Raw genomic sequence first — 20,566 nt, forward strand, 5'->3', positions numbered from 1 at the left:
AGGCACGCCTAAGCTTCATTTGTAATATATCATTTATTAATTATCCATATAATAATAATTTAATTATATAGTAGATTACATATATATAATTACATTCATGTAATTACATCTAACAATAAGTATTAATCTACATGTGTAATTGAATTATAATAGCTAGATTAATTAAATTATAATAAGTAATTATGACAGCTACATATGGGGATGAGAACATATAATAAATATATAATACATATTAGTCTGTGTTAAAACTAAAGCCATAAAATTTTAATAATTGAAATTTTTTGAAGTAATAAAATACAATATATGATATTTATAGTTTACTGATACTATTATTTAAATCAATTTTAAAAGAATTATCAATGTAAATAATTAAAGTGAGGGAAATGTGTGAAGTTTCGATGTATCTAATTTTGGCAAATGTCACAATGTAGATAGATCTGTAACAAATCCATACATGGAATCGCATAAATATTAAATATATCGTACGATTGCTACAGCAACGCTGAATGAGATAGCATACGCTATGTAATTAAATACAGGGAAGCTAAACTTGGCGTGGTGAACGTTAGGTGGGTGTACCCGAAAATTAAATCACGCGATCCAGATATATATATAATATATATATAATTTCGCATTGAGATTTCCCCATTTTTTTACATGGAATTCATTTTCGAAATATATATGAACACAACGCGACGTGCATTCGGGCAATATATTATCATTGCTTATACGTTAACGTCGCTAATTATTGTTACTCGTGGTGTGTTACATATACGAGCTGTCCCACTTCAGTGGTCGAAAGTAAAAATAATAGAATTTGTCTGGGTACTTTGAATGCGTTACTTCACTTACAAGCTAACGAACGTATGTCTTATACGGATTTTTCGCATTATTTGTAACAATAATATATGGCTATTGCAGAATTATTGTACATTTTTTTTTAAATTTGAATGGAGATAATTAATTTTTAGAAGAATATGTGTTATCGAGATTTGGATTTATTCTAATTAGAAATTAATTTTTTATGTCAAATTGTTTTTCTCTCTCTCTCGCTCTCTCGCTCTCTCTCGCTCTCTCGCTCTCTTTCGCTCTCTCGCTCTCTCTCTCTCTCTCTCTCTCTCTCTCTCTCTCTCTCTCTCTCTCTCTCTCTCTCTCTCTCTCTCTCTCTCTTAACGTGATGTACACAGAGAAGCGTACTCTCTCTCTTTTTCTCTCATGATTATTGCATCATGATGTAAATGTAATTATTATAAAGCAGATAATTTGTTGGGTTAAACTTTCGTATAAAATTTTTAAAAATATTAATCCGATATCTGAATTCCAAAGTAGGTATAAGGCATAACTGTTTCGCATGAAATTTTTTCTCTGTCCTATCGACAATCTCTGCAATGCTATCTCAGACACACTCCTCGTATGTACCTGTGCAGACGTGCATAAGTGCATGCAGTCACCGGTAAACGGTGTCGAAATATTTTTCAGGCATCCTGTGGTGCACGCTTATCTTCCCGAGAGATAACGCCTCGATACCGAAAATACGAGCCGTTCGATCGACCGTGTCGTATCGAAAGCCCACTGCCGTCTCTCGAACGGGAACCCCACCCGGTATATACATCCCTATGCTTATGTATCGGCCGTATGTATTCACGTATGTACCCGTGAAGTCTGCGGCCCCACACGTATACGCACACGTACTTATACACACATAGACGCATACATCCGCAAATAAACGCGTATACACATGTGTACGCGTGCCGGCACACATAAGTGTGCTCGCATCGGGCATATCTACATAAGGGTTGATAGTGCTCGGGCGAGCGAGTCACCCTTACGTGGCAGGGCGTGGCCAGGGTCCACCAATCAGAGGACGGGGAGAATCTCACCGAAAGACCAAATCGAACGAAGTAAAAATTTCAGCGGTCGCGTCAAACGCCGACGCCAAAGGGGATGAGCGCGGTTGATCCAGGCTTACATTTTCCTTACTTACCCCCCGTAGCAACCTACGCCGCGCCGCGCCTGCACGCCACTCCCGAATTCCGTTCCTCTCGAATGATCTTTCACGCGTGACTGTAATTTTACTTGCAGGCTCGTTTCACTGCCCAACGTTTTTTTTATCGCTTTTTTGCGAACTCAAGTTCTTTAGCTACATTTCAATTGTGTCTTGTCCTTTATTTGCAAACTTTATTAATTAGAAATTAGTTAAAATCTTATTTTATAAGATCGACTTTTATTATCTTCATTCAACGAGAAAATTATTGGCTATAGAGCTGTAAAAAACTTGCACTTATTTAATAGCTGTGCAACCGTGTTACTCAACAGCCAAAACTTGTGAAAATAATTCTGCATAATTCTTCATGGCAATTCTGAATTCTCATAAGATAAGATCGATCAAAGTTAATCGATTCTCGCAAGAATGTTACGGAAACTAAACTCTTTCTGTACACTTTCCACTAGTTTCCTATCGAAATTTTGGGTCGCAAAGTCTGAAACTATATATCGGGGTTTGCACGGAAGAGGATGAGGAGAGATACGTATATGGGGAGAGTGTGTGTCGGAAGAGAAGACGAAGTGGTAGGGTCTGCGTTTAATAGCCATAGTGTTACCTCGGAGGCCCTTCGCCATTAAGAATCCCGCAAGACCGTCCCGGGGAGTGCCTCCTTCCCACCCTCCTTTGGCACCCACCCCTTCGGGCTTCTCCAGGACATATTACACCGCGCCCCGGTAACGTGGATACGATACGTGGCTATACGTGCCCGCCTATATATTGCCAGTGAGGGTATACCACGGTACACTAAAATCATTAGAAGCACGTGCGCCTCGCAGCGCGCAGAATCCCGATCCCTTGCCATTAGAATGCTTAGACGACGACGCTGTCCTATCCGGAGATCAATATCAAAACAACGGCGTGACCGCCCACAATCGTGAGACGACGCAAATCCCGAGGCTTTGTCGTCGTCTCGCGAACGAATTCTGTCAGTACGAGAATACTTTTCTCCATCGTGCACAGAATTGCTTCGTCGAGCAGCAGGTTCTGATGTAGGTGCGAATAATTGCGGAAATCACGGTCTGCTAAAGCGCCGGAGAATTGAAAGGAGGGGAGAGGGAGATACAAAATAAAATATAATTTATATATATGTACTTTAGAAGTAAAAAGTCATCGCCAGTTTTTGTCAATGTTCATTATTACTAGTTCCTAAGATACAATGTTTAGGAAAAGTCGTATTGGAAATTTTCATAGAAATAATAAACTTTAAACCCTGTTTTCTCTACATTTATAATAATGAAAAGATACGATTCTTTACTTCTCAGGTACAGCTATATATATATATATATATATCATCTTCCTATATTAAATTATATTAAACAACTTTTGAAAATAATTAACGTGATTATTAGTAATAATATTTTATCTTGTAATTATTGACAAAGATATTCTTTACGTGCAAATAAAAGAGAGAATTTCGCGACGGATCGCTCTTCAAGTAACACGGAGTAACGACCTCGTTGCCTATGTCATCATCTTCATGTTTTGACCGCCAAGCCGAAGGAAAAGAACGCCGCTTACACAATCTTGGTGCATCTACTTTTCTAAATTACGTTGCCCTTCTTCACCGTCTCGGTTCGTGCATATAAGAGGTCGCCTCAAAGGAGAAAAAGCGAGTGAAAACGAGCGACGGAGGGTGCTGGGAGATATGGAGGAAAGAGAGAGAAGTGAAAAAAGGTGAGAGAGAAAAAGAGCGTGTGAAGAGAAGATAAAGAGAGATGACGAAAATAAGCGAGCTGCAGAGAGAGACTCTGGTACTCTCTCCGTCGTGCTGCTTAAAATTCATAAGGCGCTCTGTTTACTTACTAAAGATACGCGGCTTGCCCCCGTCGCACCCCAATCCCGTATCCCTCATGGTGGCCCACGCGCCACCCCCGCGCTTTGGCGACGCCACGCGAGCGCCGTGCTTTATCGCGGAAAATAAAATTATTGGTTGCACTTTTCTCTACGCGAACGGCTATGGAGCGGGCAAGTTCGCGCCGTTCCTTTTTGTTGTCACGAGAGAATCTCGAGGCGTGAATTTTTCCGCGACGTTTAAACCAAAGAAGGCTCTCTGAACGCCGCGTTCGTCCCTCGGTTCGTCCTCCCTCACCGGATATATTCGTCAAACTGAAAGGAATCTCGCATGTGTTCGCATTAATATGAATGATAGCGGAACGATTCTAATTCGCTTTTCTTTGTTAATAAAAATAATCTGCCAACCTTTCTTAAAATTTTTCCAAAAAAACAAACAACTTCGGAATTGATCAAGATTATGGTCGGGGAATAGCTTGTTATTTATTGATACAATCACAAATATAACTATTGTGTTGTTTGGCGCAAATTCTTACAAAGTTTGAAGTTAACTTTAGCTCGCCACATTCCGGCCTATTGGACCGCTAAACGTTTTTCGGTTTTCTAGTTTTCACATGATAACATAAAATTTTCTAGTTTCCTTATAATAAATTCAATTTAAACTCAAATCATTTTCTTGACCTGATATTACCATAAACCTCTTATTCAGACTCTGTATTTCCAATTTCTACATTACAAGCTTAAGGATATTAATTAGAAAATGACATGCGGCACAAAACCGAGCGGTCTCACGGATCGGAGTGTGGTGAATTAATGATTCGAAAAGAAGTGTGGCTAGCTAGGGTTGAAAGTCTTCGATATGTTTATTTATATATTAATTATAACGTTTTATAGCCTCGGGTCGCGCGCGTGAGTCAATGAGAAGAAACAATCAAAATGTCAACCCCAGTTTTTTCCATTAGCCGGCATTACCCATTAGTTACTTTTTACCCTCGTTTCGGCCGCGAGAGTTGCGAAGGATCCGAAGGCCTGTTAATTAGCACGAGGCGAGGGCGCGATTATGAACGCCGCTTCGATCGGCGTCAGCGGCGCGCGCCGACAGTAAATCAGCTGCCGCCGCGGGCGACCTTGCGGGCAAAGAAGAGGAAAAGTCGTTCAAGGCTGAGGAGAGAGAGATCGGCACGACTTGAAGGACTCGGAAGGTGGGCGACGGAAACGAGATAGTCGTCTGATTATGTCGGACGAATTTTCTCAACGGTCTTGCTCGCTGTCGACAATGCCGTTACGCATATACTTCTTCCGGATATCAGCGAGCGTGTGGCTGTGTGTATACACGCGATGTACGCGCGCGCGTAATATGTATGTGTATGTGTGTGTGTGAGTGTGGCTTCACTCACACCCACTCCGCCGCGTTATAATCTCGTTGCTCCCGGCGACGTCGAATAAAGTACTTCCCGGTACTGCCGGTAACGCGAGGCACCAACTATTAACTCATTAGTCGAAGTTCTTCGTATTATCGCATTCTCTTTGAGAGACCGCGCCGGTGTTCCCGTACTTACGGCACCGTACGGTCTTACCCGTCGGGTGGATTGGATCGGGCGTTTGAGGAAGACGGAAGTGGAAACAGAAAGGGAAAGAGAAAGGTACGTAAAGGGGAGAGAAGGACGGCGTACGTGATGGGTGAAAGGAGGGTGGGTGGTGGTGTGCGTTGCGGATGGTAGAAGCAGTGACGCCGTGCTCACAGAGTTGAGATGGAGAGCTGTGGGTGACGGGGGGAGGGGGAGGGTGGGGTGGCCGGAGGAAGAGACGGGCGATGTGGGTGGTCGGCGGTAGAGCGTATAGGTAGCGGTAAGGGTTGGTGTGGCACGTAAGGATGGTGGCAGCCTCGTGGAAGAGGGCAGGGGGCGCGACGCGGAGGGTGGTGGGCCGGAGAAAGGGTAGTGGGCGAGCGCGCGAGGGTGGTTGCACGCCCGGCATTGTTTCGAACAGGCGTGTACACGTACATACATCTATTTGGCACATAGGTAAAGCATCTTAGAGACCGCGTAGAAGGGAACTACGGCAGCGCGGCCGTAGAGCCGGAGGAAGGGTTGAGGCGGGAAGGGGGGTAATGGTGGGCGCGAGGACTAGAAAGGGAGGACGACGTGAGTATAGAGTAGCAGAAGCAGAAGCAGAAGCAGAAGCAGTAGCTGCGGCAACGGCGGTGGCAACAGCCAGCCAGCCAGCCATCTTGCCACAAACTTGACTCGACCAATCAGCGTCGAGGCTGTGGTCACCGTTGTACCTTCGCCCCCCCTTTCCCTCCCACGTCCTGCTGCTTTTCCCTCTTGGCTTGGGATTCCCTCCGTTCCTCTCGCGACGTGGCTCTTCCTCGCCGCTACTCGCTCTCCTCTCGAGGTCTCTTCTTCCTCGGGTAGGTCTGCAACAGCCTCCGTAGCAGCACCTGCCAGCCAACCCTTTAATTCTAATCAATTTACTCTTGCGCGAGATCCCAACCCCTCGTGCAAGCGTATCCTCGTAAGCGCGACCGAACCTCAAGACCTCACCCCCCTAAACCCCCCTACTCGCTACTGATGCCTCTGCTCCGCACCCCCCGCTGCCGCCACTCCACTCGAACGATCCTGCTACATCCGATAACGGAACGCCGTTATTCGACCGTTCGGGACTCTCCCGGTAACCGGTTAAATAATTAGCGTGGGGAGATTAATCGCCGGGAGTTAAGTTAAGGCTGCGCGTTAACGACCCTCTCGTGACCCACACCTGTGCACTAGCGGGACATTCTCGGGGTCGAGTCCAACTTTGGGGGCTTTTAGTTTCTCGTAATTCAAAAACTCGGACGGGGTATGCTGTAAATAAGTCCAGAATCAATTCGTGTTCGAACTACCTCTGATAAATTGCCTCTCTTGAAAGACATACGCCGCAAAAGACTCTAAGCAAAGTAATGGTCACATGGACAAGTTTCTTAATTGCGTTTATTCGTAATAGTATTCCTAATTTATTCACACACCAAAGCACAGTAATACGTTCAAGATACTTTTCAAGATCTATAATAATATAAAACGCACGAGAAACCGAACAACGACGTACGTTGATATTCATTTTAACATGATTCATTATAATGTACATGCGGTATCTATTACGCGGAGCTTACGGGCAAAAATAACTGCGAAACTTCGTACTAGGTCGCGAAGGGCTAATGATGAACGTAAGTTAGAGCAGCATATGTGGATGGTATGAATAATTCGATCGATCCGGATCCCAACGCGATGGCTGAAGTTTACGCGTGCTACGTTTGCAGGAGTTCGGCGGTGCTTGCATAATTTAGTTAATGGCTCGTAGACTAATGGTTAAAGTCCATGCTTAAGCGTCGTACCAAGAACCCTTCCCCCCTAAGAATTCGCCTCGGGATTTCATATAGTTGCCTTCTCATGTTCCAATTTACGGCGTTTCGTTAAGTTACTTTCACTATTCGACGTCAATAGCGCGCGCTAAAATGTGGCATAAATGAATGCTTTTTAAAATATCGCTAAAATGATAATGTCTAAAAGTAATCCTACAATCAGATAAAGAAATCTGCATCTGGGAAGAAATGTATGTTAAAGCAAGGACGATTTAAAAAAAAAAAAGACAACTGAGAAAGTAATTTATAAATAAAGATATGTGCACCATCCACATTCGCTAATATAATACGTTAATAGTATGCACATCACGAAAACGGCGATAAATCTGTTTCGCGAGCGAGGCGAGAGCGTCGCGTACGATGTGTCACCCGGGAGAAAGTGCAAAAATATATCTCCTTTATCGTCGTCGATATATCGGCCGTATTGTACGGTCGCGGCGGCGGTGATAAAGCTGTCTCAAATAAATCGGGAACGTCGGCCTGATTACACATCGTTCCGCGGGACTGGCAGAGAGTAAGCGCGGCTTAACGACAGATCTCCGATCCGATCGCGGGAAGCGGCACAATCGTCCCATCCGATCACTTTCCTTTTTCTTCTTATGCACGCTGACGGCGTATTCGCGATGCCTGATCGAGTGGCGGGGATTCCGGGCCGACGGCGAAGGAATAGACGGGAAGCACGATTTATTTATGCCGGTGATTGGGAGAATCGGGGAACCGAGGGCTTCTCCTTCGCATTAATACCGGAGGGCCCTCCGTAGGATGGCTTCCGTTCCTATGATTCTGACACGATCGCGCGCATCGGGTCTCATTTTGTCGCGCGAAGGGAAGCCCGCGTACCTCTCGAAAACCGCGAGGATCGTTTAACTTCACACGTTTCTGAGATTGAGCTACAAACGGAAACATAAACATCATTTTTTTATACGATATTTTGCGCGGAGTAAAGAATATTATGTACAGCGATTGTTATATGTCGTTTACATAAATAACACGAGAAATACAAGAGTCCGCGTTAACGTTTGAGTTCACGTTTTGCAATCCTGTTTGGTAACCTGAATATCTTGAACAGAAGAACGTGAACCTGTCGGCATTTCTCAAACTCGTTATAATAAGCGACGCGTGCACGTGAAACAAGTTTATTACCCTTTAAGAGTTTCTAAGCAGTCTCGACACCCCGAGGAGGGGTTGCTCGCGAGGTCTTAAGTTCTTGACACTTTAACCTGTCGAGAAAAAGTACCTTAATTTTCCTCCGGAATTTGCCGAAGCTGAAATTTGCCATTCGAGCGCCAGATTACACAGTTAAGGATGGGATGGTGTGGCGAACAATTCTTTTGCAAGTCGTATATCATTCACCGAAAATATTTAATTGAAGAAATTTAGGTACTTAATATTTAGTAGTAATAATTTGCTAAAGATTACCGTAAATAGATAATTGTGAATATTTAATAAGGCGTATTTTTTTTTTTGAAAGACTATTAATAAGGAATTAATTATCCTCGTAAAATGGTATAATGGTCTTCAGGATCATGCCTAACGAAAACTGTCGGTGAAAATTGCATTAAACGTGCGCGATTAATAACGAATGAGCAATCGACCGCAAACGAGAATACTTAATTGGCGCTCGTGATAATTATATCGCAGACACGCTGAGTGCCTAACATTAACGGTCTTCGAAATCGGCCGTCTGCCATCCGAAATAACTCCAAGTTCAACAATGTGTTCCACACTCATGTTCGTACTTGTGCGCCGATCGTCGTGTCGCATAATTGGTCTCATCTCTCGTTGGATAGCAAACTGAAACAAAAACGAAAAAGGGAGTAAGAGAAGATGAGAACGCGCGAGTTAATAAAGCCGCGAGCGAGTGTGCTCTTAATTCGCGCAAAACTACTTAATAAAGCAAATGAATGTGTGGTTCTTTTGACTGTTTGACGGGCGAAATATGGACAGGGGGAGAAGTCGCGATTAATCCGCGAAGAGCAAACTGGGGTGGCAACGGTGTGTGGTGTGGAGAACAGCGGGAGGAAAAAGAGTAAAAACATAGACACACAGGAGCGCGCGAGGAGTAGTCGATCTTTTTCTCGGTGGGGGGGGAGGGGAGGGTAGATCTCACCGACATGCTGCGCGACACAACGATGACGACGTCGACGATGACGACAACGACGACGACGACGACGACGACGACGACGACGACGACGACGACGACGACGGGTCGAGTGGTTTTCAAGCTAATAAAAAAATTACCCCGCCGCATGAAACCCGACGACGTATAAAACGTCGCTGAGTACGACTTTACCCTCCCGTCGCAGCCGTTGTCGCTGTTGCTGCTGCTGCTGCTGCTGTTGCTGCTCCGGCTCGCCCACCCCCGCGCAAAAAAGGGGAGAAATGCATGGAGTCGACACCCTTTCGGTCTGCTTTTATTTATTTAGGCGAAGAGTTAGACTGCATTCATTTATTTATTAGACTGCTATCTCGTCTCTTAAGACGTTGAAATATTTTCTCAGGTGGCACGAACAACCAAATTGTGAATAAATAAATTTTTACTTATTGATAGTAATAAATTGCTTAAAAAATATTTAAAATTATGCGTAAAATAAATGAAATATCATGGATATAGTATTTTTAATAACATGTGTAAAGAATAATAATTATTAAAAGCAATTGTAGAGAATTAAAATTGCAAATAAACATGAGAATTATATCGATTTTCTAAATTCTTATAAAACTAATGAATGTTACTTGTATGTGTATTTCTGATAATACTTGAAAATTGGATAATGATATTACTTCGAAAATGTGTTCGTCTGATATAACTTGTCAACGAAAATTGAATAATGATATTACTCCAAAAATGTGTTCATGATTTATTACAACAGAAAGAAATGTGCCAAAAATCGAATGTATTCTTGAGATGTTAATCAGCAAATTTTTCGAAGTAAACGCGAACAACTGACATTTGTAAGTAAGAAAGGTCAATATTATATCTTTTTCCTCTTCTGGCCGTTAAATTGGCAATAGTGCCAAGTGTAGTAAAGCGACTAACATTTTACGTTGTATGGACAATGTCGAAATTTTTATAAGTCTGCAGTAAAAAGTTGCAATCTGTTACACAATATCATTGTGAGTCTTTCTTATCTTAATTGGCCTAGCTTCGTTTGTCATGTGCTTAATTTAATTCTTGATACTTATATATTTTAGCTTTTTTTTCCAAGTACAACCTGGTCGCTAATTAAAAGCAGTTCACGTATCGTTGCAGGCCATGCTCACGAAAGAAAACCAGACAAGATTTTTTTTAAGTTGCGCCTGTCCTCCTTACAACAGTCTTTGCATCCCTTTCCTCATTTTCCTTCATCATTTCTCTCTCTTTTTTATTTTTCTTCGTTTTTCTTTCTTTGCATTAATCTCTCTCTATTTTTCCTCCCCTTATATATTTCCGCACTCTACTTTTCTCCCTCACTCCATTCGTTCAAGTATTCCTGCTCGCTTTTTCCAGCTTCCTGGCACGGCGCTGGCAGGTCGGCTTAATTATCGTTCGAGTGTTCTTTAAAGAGTAAATTACACGCTCGATATTTACCGCGAGCTTTTCACTTTCGTCGTGTCTTTCGTCTCGTCGTTTTCTTTTTCCCGTTTCGCTTCGCGGCTGCGCTTCTTGATGTATTCAAGGAATAAAAGAGACAGTGAATGGAAGAAGCGAGTTGTTCACTAACGTCATTTCTTTTATACCTTGCAGAGTTTTTTGTATGTCTGTAACTTTTTATCATGTTTGCGTTGCGTAACGATTTTAGCATTCTTCTCTCGGTTCTTGGTCCTGTTTTCATGCGTGTATTCTCCTTACATTGAAAAAAGAAACATGATCAATTTCAAAAAATATAATCAAGTTTCTTATTTCTCGTAATAGATGTTTCAAATTTCTTGCTCTAAATTGTAATAATAAATTCTGAAACTTATCTTTTCAGGTCACTAACAATTTTCGAGTTAAATATTTAGCAAATTAAGTTTTTGAACTGTTAATAAATGACAAAATTTTTTACTTAAAATTAAATAACTTTATCTCTTTAAAAGTATTTTAATATATACAATCTTCTATATCTGATCTAGCTAATCTATCACGTTATTCAGTTATTATAAAAAGTAAATGTTTTCTTACATATTTACATATATTACATGTAGATATTTATACAGATATTCTCCATATATTTATATTTTACATGCAACTTGCATTTCTGCAATTCTTATGCATTTCGTGTGAGTTGAAGACAGGAAAAGTCGGGAATAAAAGAGAGATCTATTCGAACTGTGCCTAGACGACTAAGAATAGCGATTTGTATCGGAAAAAGAATTTTCCTAGTGAGACTAGCAAGTTAAGAAAGCCAGTTCTCCAAGAAAGATCCTTTTATCATTTTTCCTGTAACAGTTATACTGTTAAGTAAGACAATAAGAAGGAAGAGAAGAAAGTATTTTATTTTTGTAAAAATAATCCAATATTTTTAGACTCACGATATAAATTGTCATGCTTATAATTTGTACATTTTTATGCGAGCACCGAAAATTTTATTACTACTTCACGAAGCACAAACAATTAATTATTTTAATTTGCTGAAATTAATTGTAATTTAATTTGAATAGAAAACCAGTCAAAACAAAGAAATTTCTAAAAATTAATTAGTGGGAAAAAAATAATTTTTAGCATTTTTTACTTAATTATAGGTATCCGTTTTATCCCTTCCGCGAACATTACAGAAAAAGGTGCGCAAGGAGGCGCGAGCGCAAAACGTGGCTAAGCAAAAAAAAATCGACGTTCATTACCGCTCGTTTTGAGCCACGAGGCGGGAAAATGCGGGCGTCTCAGGGTACTTAAACATCGCGTTTTCTATGCTCGAAACGCGAGGCAAGTTGCACTTTCATCTTGAGCTCAATTCAAAGTAGAAAGGAACCGACTCGTGATGTTCATTCTTTACGCAGAATTACGGAAAAATTTATGTCACGTGTTTACTCAGCAAAGTACGTTTTATCTCCTTCTGTATTTCATTATAAGATAGAATAAATATCTATTATATATCTATAATATGTACTTATTAAGCATTGAAACATATCTCTCCGCCGCTATTAATAATAAACAATAGATACATAACGATAAGAATGCATAAAAGTTTAATGTTAGCTTTATAAAAAATAATTTTATTATTTATGACAATACTGAAGTCGTTTCAACAGCTAAAACACATTTTTAATACATTTTATTGTTAAAAATAATCATTTATATTAAAATAGTGACAATGATCTCCTTTTAAATAATCATATCATTAGAAATTGATTAATTACATGAAATGACATGAAACAATCTCTAAAACATTGAAAATTCACGTGTGCATTAAAAGACATTTATATCTTCGATACTCGCAATCAATAGTCGAAATCCTAGCCTCGTCGATATTTGGCAGTATGTTTCTAATGTGCTTTATTTCGAATATCTCTTCACCTAAAAAATAAAGCAGTTACTATGTAAGGATCAGGCGAATTTCCAATTCCCTCCCCCCTTAACAGCGACGGGATCCCTTGGTTCTTCGTATTTTCTTCCTCCCCCATTCGATTTTCTACCATTTCCCGATCGTCCGTTTCCCCCTCATCTCGTCCATTTCCATCAGTCTCCAGTGACGTTTATACTTTAGAGAACGGACCCGGGGGCTGTACGGGGCCGAGTTAAGGGGGTGGTCGTGATCGAGTGGGTGCCAGAGACGGGAGTGAGAAAAGATGCGGGAGAAATAGGGAGGAAGAGGAGAAGGAGGAGGAGAAGGTGGCAAGGAAAACGGAGTAGAGGAAGGAGAAGTAAAAAGGGGGAGTACGAGAAAAGGGGGTGGTAACGGCCACCACGGTCGGAAGCGAAGCAACCCTCGAGAAGGGTCTTCCTCTGATATATTGCCTCACCCGCAACCCTCACGCGCCCTAAACCATCCCTTATAGCCGCCATCTTGAAGGACTCCCCTTACCTGCTCTATTTCTCTCTCTGTCCCTTTCTCACCCCTTTCTATCGCACTCACCCCCTCGGTTTTACTCCTTCTCATCCCCGGACTGCGGCCTGCACTCACCCGCCCACCTACGATCGAAAATCCCGTTAGACTTATACGGGCTTAGCCCGTCCATTTTGACGACGGGCTGCGTGCCACCCTTCACCAGCCACCCTCCGGTTCTTACGGAATTCCGTAGGGCTTTTTTTCTCTCGCTGCGCTGTCGAAGCATCCGCTGCTGTTTTCCAAATACGCCAAATATTTCTTGGAGTTACATTTCACGTTCGTGATTGTGTAAAGTTTTCTTTCAATAAGGATGCAACTTTCAATAAGGTTGCTTTGTCAATTAAAAATTGTAATTAGTAGATAGTTATCGTATTAACTGATGATACTTTTACCAGTGCATTTAACTGATGTGTAAGCGAATAGAAAAAGAATTCACTTTACAAGAGAATTGATCAATTTTTGATATATATTATAAATTTCGTAATTATTAATTTGTAGGAATGCTAATTTGTTACAAAGACCTGTAATAGACATAAAAATTCATAATAAACATATTATTATAATAGTATTGATAACATACGAAAATATGCTAGAAACAATATATGCCAGAAATTGAAAAGCAATTTCTGTGCTAACGTATTCTATATTTCTATCGCATTCTCATTATCCAAGATTACCAACTCTAATCTTACATTGCTATAATTTTAGTGAACAGATGATTTAAAAAATTTAAAAGTTAAGAAGTTAAATAGAATTTCTCGCGCTATTTTACTTTACCCCGTTTAATGTTACACGAAACAGTCGTTCTATTTTGCAACGCCGCTCGACTTTTAATGCCAATTTTTAGTCCCACGCCAAAGATACGACCATTATTCACGAGTAGTCTGAATATGTTGTACAGTCAATGTACAAGAGCTCCATTTTGATTGCGCCGGGGGCCACCCCGAGTCACCCCTACACTCATCGCCGCGAGAATTCATGAGATCTCGCGCGCGCAGAATGGGTGGGTGTTTCCGGTTTATTCCCGGAATTCCGCTGTGAAGGGTGATCGCGCCAACAACGCACCCCGTGAAGAATCCCTCTTATGACCGCGCGGGGCCCATCGGTCCATGTAACAATTGTAGAAGGGCGAACTGCATTTTTCGGAGGCCTCGCGTGTTCGCGGCGAGGTTTTACCCTCCCGGCGGGCGCTACAAGGGGTGCACTTCGCATTCTAGTACATTGTCGTGGGATTTGATTATGCAAAGCGGCAGTCTCCTTCTTAGTCCGTTTCCACTTTTTCTCTCGATACGTTTTACCATATCTCGTTTCGCGCTGCCATTTATGCTAGATGATGGTAATTTCTTAGCTCTACCACTTTCGTTCATTAATACCGATCATTTAATTTTTAATATTAAAAATGAATTTGAAAATTTTATTAACGTGATCTCTGATAGCTTAGCACTGAAGATATATTTAAAAAGAACGTCCTTTTCAATCATTTTAACATGTGAAGGTTTTGCGAGCATGTCATGTGCATAAACGAGTATTGGTTTTCATCATTCAACAATTTTTCGTATACTTATTTAACTACCAAGTAATATGTATAGCTATAAATAATAAAAATAATAATAAATTTAAAATTAATGTAGAATAATGTGCTTGGCTCTCTTTTTAGGCTTTTTATTTTGTAACGGCAGACGAGACACACTTCTTTCTGTAATTTTCACAGTCTGAAACGACGCGGCAAACACCCGCTGTCATTTTAAAAGCGCGGCTGTACACTTTATATCGAGGCAAGTTCTTGTCGCAATCATAAATCTTTCCGGGCTCGCGATGAGGTACTAAACAAAGCGTTCTTCCGACATCATATTATTCAGAAGTAACGACCAACGCGCGTTTCGAAGTATCGCCGATGAAATACTTCATCTTTCGACGTTTCTTCTTAGCGTCTGTCTGTCCGAAGATCGCTCCGGTCCGGCCGGAAATGGACTTTCTTCTACAGCATTCGGTCATTACTTCCGGCAGGACGAAAGTCAATTTCCATAACGGCGCCGGTGTCTCCGCAAGAATATATTGCGGTAAGAATATTTGCTTGCGGAGACTCATTATATTTAAAGTAAACTATATTTAATATTCTCAATTAAACGCTCTATTTGCTTCTATATCACCAATATAGTTCGCAAAATTTATAAAAGTATTATGAGAATATTCATAATCAAAATTCAGTATGAAATACAAATTAACGCCACAGATAATTTATTCTAAATTCATGAACTTTTTTTGATTTATTATTTATCAAACACAGAAATAGGCAGAAAAAGGCTTGGTACATAATATAACAGGTAGATCAATATTTTTTCCGTTAGCACTGTGATCGTGGCATCATCGAAGGTATTATTTCACATTTTTGCCATTTTCCTTTTTCATTCTTTGTTACAATGCAAAATCGATCGAAGTCCTCTGAGGTAACCGGTAAACCTCGAGCCTAGGTACCTAGGTGGTACGTCACTAGATTTGCATACTGTCGTTTCTCGATTGTCGCGGATAACGCACCATCGGAAACTGCATTCGAAAGAATGAGAAATAAAAAAGAAAAAGGCGGATCTCAAGAGACAGGAGAATTGATAAAACAAAAAACAAAGTAGAATATCTATATAAATGAAAAAGACGCTTTTAAGTAAGAAGTAAAATTAGTTTTATATTGTAAAATAATTTATATGATGCCTTAAATCAATACGTGTTGCAAAAAGTTGCATGTACATTCATGTAAATATTCATAACGTGCAAAGTAAATGTAGGGAATATTGTTTTCATACGCTTTCCTCTCTCTCTCTCTCTCGCTCTCTCTCGCTCTCTCTCTCTCTCTCTCTCTCTCGCTCTCTCTCTCTCTCTCTCTCTCTCTCTCTCTCTCTCTCTCTCTCGCTCTCTCTCTCGCACTCTCTCGCTCTCGCACTCTCCCTCCCTCCCTCCATCTCCCTCCCTCTCTCTCTCTCTCTTTCTCTCCAAACACATTGTTTGAAAGTGTCGAGAAAATTATTTTAAGATTTTTATCTTTGGTATTCACAACCATTTTATGTCAAGCATTTAGTTTCAGAATAACAATTTGCTTTCGATTTTATTCTTAATTGGAATTTTAAATAAAACTGTATTGTCATCGTCATTAGAATTCCCTTTGTTGCCTGCATTTATATATTTTTACGTAAAATTTTATTAAAATTAGCTGAATTCGTATAAAACATGCTTAACTTCTCATCTACTGCAACGCAGTAAAATAAAGTTTTGATCTCACTTTATTGAAGCTCTCAGTAATAAAGATCGTTATATCGTGCGTAAACATTAAGTAACGGTATTCGTGGATTCACGGCATCCGGGGTTTAATCCGGGTCCAAGTAACCCTTGGTTACATCGACGAATTTGAATTCTATTATCGAATCTCGATTGTTGTAGATCGTACGCAAATGCAAGTGTCGAAAAACGTGCGCTTGGCAAATGAGGAAAACAGAGAGGGAAACAAAGTTACAGCGCGAGCGGAGAGAGAGAGAGAGAGAGAGAGAGAAAAAGAGAGAGGGAAACCGAGAAAGGCGGCAACGAGAGAATAGAAAAGGCGATGTATATAATTTGGGTCCCCGATGGCAGCTGCGTGGGTCCCGATATGCAAAAAAGGGGTTGCCGCACGGAATTAGAATATCCTCGCGGTCTCATTTGAATTTCAATCTCGACGGCGGCGTGGCGCGCGGACACTTTTCGGCGCGGTGCTTTCACCCCTTGGGGGCCCCCGGACCGCGGGTTATCTGCCTGCCTACCTAGGACGTCCTCAGGTAAGAGACGGGAAAGGGTTGCAAGATCGTGAGCGGCAGCGGAGTGAGGAGAGAAAAAAGGAGAGCACGCGAGCCGTGTGCCCTATTAAAAATCGGGCACGTCTACCTGGCGCAGAAATACCGGGTTACGACGAGAGTGCGCGAACGCACCTCATTAGAGTCGCGCTAAACGTTAAATCCGGCGCACCAAGGGTTTTTCCTCCCCTCTTGCCCTGTTGGATTTCCCGCTTCGTTCCTGATGCGGAATAGCGTCATGTATCGTTCTATTATGATCAAAATGCAGAGACGACCTTCTCGATTCGTTTATCCTCCATTTCATAATTTTGAGATTTAAAAAGATATTTGAAACAGAGAAGTGTTTTCGTTTTAATTTTTTTTATTCTGTAGTGCATAATTAGTTTTAGTGCCAGACAGCAGAATTTCTCGATACAGTCGACTTTTTCTAAATATTTCGAGAACTGTTCATTCTGTGCGAAAGAAATTTTTGAAGACTCAAGGAATTTTTCTTGGTCCTTCGGTCGAGATTTTTTAAGACGTCTATATATGTGTCTCATTCAGAATCATTACCTATCAAATTATATGATCCATTTGTCGGTTATGGCATTTTTTAAATACTTATCTTCCCTTATCATTTATTGACAAACATCATCGTGAGATAAACGGAATGAATTTTACACAAGTCTACAAAAAAGTGATCCGAAATTTATGCAAATCGATCATACAGAAATCATTATTGATGCGAATATTGCGACTCCGCGTATCTGAAATAACCTTCGACCTCACGTAATGCGTCCGAATCTTGATACCTCTTACCAATACTTCGCCGCCAACCCTCCCTGCACGATGCTCAAAGAGCCCTACGTCACATCAGAGGGCGTTAAAGAAACGAGGTCACGTGGGGGATCTCCGTCGTCGAGTGCCTCACATCAAAAGTTTACGGCGCCCTGTAACGGACGAGCGTGCACCATCACCGGTGTGCATTTTGTTATCCATATCTCGTAGAATGCACGCGCAACCAGACGGAAGGAGAGGACGACGAGAGGAGAGAAGGGGGGAGGGGTGGTAGTCGCCGGAGGGCGAAACGGGGAGAAAAAGAGAGGACAAGACCCGGAGTAAGATGGGAAGCCATAGCCCCGGGCCTTTCCTTCTGTACGGAGGGAAGGCTCTATACGTACTTCCGAGGCAGTACAGTCGGTGGTAAAGTGTACACCACTCCCTTGCAAAATCATTCCGCTTTCGTTGTTTACATTTTCTATACGATCGGCGAGCTCGATTGGGTACCCGGACTTGAAGCGAATTGAGCGAAATAACTGTCAAAGGAAATAAAAAAATGTTAGAAGAATATATATTAATATAAGTATATAGGAGAAGAAGCGTAAAATCTTTATATGTTTCTGTTATTACTTTCATCTTTCTGCAGCTATATCGTTACAAAAAATAACGTACTGTTAAAAAAGTAAACCGAAAAGTATAATTTTATTCAGACATCAAAAAACTATTTTAAAAAAAATTATGCAGATTAAACAGAATTTTATTTTAATTTTAATCGTATTGAAATATCCAATAATAAAGGATATTTATAGACGTGTAATTAGTGACGTAATTGACGAAATACCATCCGCGTATGTTTGGCGATAGCATCGTTTTGCTTACAGGCTGCGAATTTCGAAAATTTGTGGAATGATAAATTTAGGAGACATTCTCTGTATTTGAAGCCATTGCATCGCGTGACACTCTTATTTTCGCCGATAGAACCAATGACTTCGATTGGCTTGCTCGTGAATTCAAGAAGTATATCGATATGTGTGCTACGCATATATCGTAAGAGAAATATGTAAAAAGGAAAAGGAAACTCAGAAAGGAAGAGCTTTCGTCGTACTTTAGCTTTCGGGTTTTTCTTGACGCGAGAAATATTGCGCGTACGTGTGAAAAATCGTCGAATACACGCGCGAATGTGTATGCGCGTTCATCGCCTGGTTAATTCAACGCGCAAGCTCCATTAGTATTAAATGAGATTTTGCACTTTGCAGATGTATTTGTGATTGTTGTAGCGAGAATTTCGCAAAACTCATCCTGAGATTCAGATTTTAAAGGGCGGCGTGAACGTTAAACGAGCGAAACATGTGTACGCACTCGCAACACAGTCGACAACGATTTCAATAAGTTTTTTAAAAGCCTTTTAAATCCCGCCAGGTATTAAACTAACGTCGACGACTTTACATTGAAATAATTGCCAATTTTCTTAGCTCGAAACGCTCGCTCAATCAGAAAAAAAACGTTCGATGATGGGACATCCTATCAACGGAACTCCCCCTAAAACAAATACTATAACATGGTTCCTAAAAATGTATAACAATTATTTTCAGAGCTAACAATAAGATTAAAATCAGAACTAAAGTGCGAAGAATGGCTGATGTATTTTAAATAAAGAATGCTTAGTCAAATCGTCATTGAAATATGTCTCCGATTCGTGATGTCCGAATGCCGCGTCTGTCGTTATCCCAAATTCCTCGAGGGCGCGGTAGGAAGGGGTGAAAATTTCTCTTCTCCCTCGGCCCGGATTCCTGGCGGTAGCTGTACGAGGCAGCGACGTCGAGTCCGTCAAGTATAACTCGCTCGTAAAGTCACCCTCGCTCACGCCGCCTCCTCCTCCCCCCCTCTGTCCCTCGGAGTTCTCGTGTGTGGACCGCGCGAGTTTACCGTCAACGAGGACAGGGCGACATCGGCGACGTCGCTCCTACTCGGGAAACTTTAGTCCCGGATGCGCCTCCCGTTCACGTTCGCGGCTGCATGTCGAGCGAGCGTTCCCGTGGCTGCACGCCTGGAAAGTTTTGCCCTGTACACCCCCTCTGCGAACCACCACCGCTTCACCCCCTCGCCCGTTCCTCACAGAGACCGCCCTTATCCCCGGCCCCCTCCTTCCGTTGCCCCGGGGATTTTGGTTAGAATATTGAATCTCGCAGAGTGGAGGCGCTGTAACGAGAGCACGAACGCCACAACCCGGGCAACGTCGTCGTCAACATCGTACCCCGGTCGGCCGGGGCACCTCTGCTGAATAAAATCATCCGCCACCGTGTAGATGCATGGCGGAGAAAAAAGCAGTGTATGAATTTATTCGGTCTTTTCAGTATTAAACGTGTCACATGACGTGCAAAAAGTTGATGAGGACCTTGATATTTTTTTTAAATAAGAAATTTAGGAATTTTTATATTTGGAAAGATAAAACAGATATTTAGATAACGTTGTACGATTGCCAATTTTTTATAAAATATTTGTTTGGTTTATTATAATAATTCTAGCATCTTCATCTCATGATACTGTAATGACTTGCATCATGTTTACAGGCAACCGTGTTTTAGCGGTTTATAGCGGTTGCGAAAAGTTAATACGCTTTCGTGTAAGTTAAAAGGAACAGTCTGATATTTATGATGCAATGAAGCTCCGTTTTGTATAAATATAACATTGTATTTGCAAAGGTATGTAAATTTTATTTCGTACATGCTCACGATAAAACACCACCGAC

The 20,566-nt window shown here is 41.4% G+C and overlaps 2 long non-coding RNA genes across 3 annotated transcripts in view; one reads left to right on the forward strand and one right to left on the reverse strand.

The window, feature by feature from the left end:
- The window catches only part of LOC139811751 (uncharacterized), a 105,870-nt gene that overhangs the window by 4,865 nt on the left and 80,439 nt on the right, over positions 1 to 20,566 (forward strand). The window lies entirely within an intron of this gene.
- The window catches only part of LOC139811950 (uncharacterized), a 48,701-nt gene continuing 35,030 nt past the window's right edge, over positions 6,896 to 20,566 (reverse strand). Inside the window, exon 3 of the long non-coding RNA XR_011731784.1 lies at positions 6,896 to 9,029. This is a non-coding gene — a long non-coding RNA (uncharacterized lncRNA). The remainder of the gene's footprint in view (positions 9,030 to 20,566) is intronic.

Source organism: Temnothorax longispinosus, chromosome 4 (genome assembly GCF_030848805.1).
Source record: "Temnothorax longispinosus isolate EJ_2023e chromosome 4, Tlon_JGU_v1, whole genome shotgun sequence".
NCBI lineage: Eukaryota > Metazoa > Arthropoda > Insecta > Hymenoptera > Formicidae > Temnothorax > Temnothorax longispinosus.